This window comes from Coregonus lavaretus (genome assembly GCF_964263955.1).
Source record: "Coregonus lavaretus genome assembly, chromosome: 22".
In the NCBI taxonomy this organism is placed as follows: Eukaryota; Metazoa; Chordata; class Actinopteri; order Salmoniformes; family Salmonidae; genus Coregonus; species Coregonus lavaretus.
The window spans coordinates 3,618,724-3,620,765 of record NC_140009.1 but is presented as its reverse complement, the minus strand read 5'-3'; positions in this window follow the sequence as shown (position 1 = coordinate 3,620,765).

Here is a 2,042-nt window from a genome sequence, read left to right as displayed (position 1 = left end):
AGTAGCATAGCCTATGTAGGGATTACAGTAAGATGCTCATGGATATTACACCTGTCAACACGTTTTCCCTCTCTAGTCTACGCATGCTTCAGTCGGCACACCTACAGGACTCACCAATGAGTAATGCGTTCGTGGTGAATGTTTAAAGAAAGAGAGAGAGAGAGAGAGAGAGAGTGTGTGTGTGTGTGTGTGTGTGTGTTCAATGTTTTACAGAACACACTGACTGACTGCACACTAGTCTGTGAGTTGCTATAGCTCCAGAAATGAGCTACTATATCGATTAGAAAAACAGCTGTGGCTCAGTGAAAACTCAATATGAGAATTGGTTTCGAATCGGTTTAGCGCAGGACTGAAAAGAGCATCATAAAAATGATCAGTCTAGAGCCTATCCATTACATCTATAAACACGGATGGTCTGTAGGCCTACTGAGCACAGCCAATCTGGAAGAAGAACAAGTCAGTATTTCTACATGACATTAATCCAGGTCTTCATGTAGCTATAGCTATTGATAAGATACATTTTTACATTTTTAGTCATTTAGCAGACGCTCTTATCCAGAGCGACTTATAGTTAGTGAGTGCATACCCCCCCTATATTTCCACCAACTGATGGGTTATAGGTATTGATCTAAATAGATAGGTTAGATGTACAGCTATTGATAATCTACCCCTATGGGCCCTCATCAAAAGTAGTCCACTACATAGGGAATAGGGTGCAGTCCTATTCTTTATCCCCAACCATCTGCTCACTAAGGAAGAGCTACTTTGCGTTGAAATGCTGATGAGGAGAATTGCTTGTATTTATTTCCATTAAGCCCTATGAGGTTGCCGGCCGGCCCTGTGTGCAGTGAAGGGGTTTGGCACTATATAAATCCCACAGACATAAATCCAGCTAAAAGTTGCTCCGCTAGCACCGTGATCCAGCTAAAAGTTGCTCCACTACCACCGTGATCCAGCTAAAAGTTGCTCCACTTGCACCGTGATCCAGCTAAAAGTTGCTCCACTAGCACCATGATCCAGCTAAAAGTTGCTCCACTTGCACCGTGATCCAGCTAAAAGTTACTCCACTAGCACCGTGATCCAGCTAAAAGTTACTCCACTAGCACCGTGATCCAGCTAAAAGTTGCTCCACTAGCACCGTGATCAAGCTTAAAGTTGCTCCACTAGCACTGTGATCCAGCTAAAAGTTGCTCCACTAGCACCGTGATCCAGCTAAAAGTTGCTCCACTAGCACCGTGATCCAGCTAAAAGTTACTCCACTAGCACCGTGATCCAGCAAAAAGTTGCTCCACTAGCACCGTGATCCAGCTAAAAGTTGCTCCACTAGCACCGTGATCCAGCTAAAAGTTACTCCACTAGCACCGTGATCCAGCTAAAAGTTGCTCCACTAGCACCGTGATCCAGCTATAAGTTGCTCCACTAGCACCGTGATCCAGCTAAAAGTTACTCCACTAGCACCGTGATCCAGCTAAAAGTTGCTCCACTAGCACCGTGATCCAGCTAAAAGTTACTCCACTAGCACCGTGATCCAGCTAAAAGTTGCTCCACTAGCACCGTGATCCAGCTAAAAGTTGCTCCACTTGCACCGTGATCCAGCTAAAAGTTATTCCACTAGCACCGTGATCCAGCTAAAAGTTACTCCACTAGCACCGTGATCCAGCTAAAAGTTACTCCACTAGCACCGTGATCCAGCTAAAAGTTACTCCACTAGCACCGTGATCCAGCTAAAAGTTACTCCACTAGCACCGTGATCCAGCTAAAAGTTACTCCACTAGCACCGTGATCCAGCTAAAAGTTGCTCCACTAGCACCGTGATCCAGCTAAAAGTTGCTCCACTAGCACCGTGATCCAGCTAAAAGTTGCTCCACTTGCACCTTGATCCCATATTAAACCTACAGTATGAGAAAGAGAAGCTGCAGCATAGCAGATAAACCAGTCTCACTGTACTGTGGTACCATGGAGGTCTATGAAGGTCTCACTGTACTGTGGTACCATGGAGGTCTATGAAGGTCTCACTGTACTGTGGTACCATGGAGGTCTAT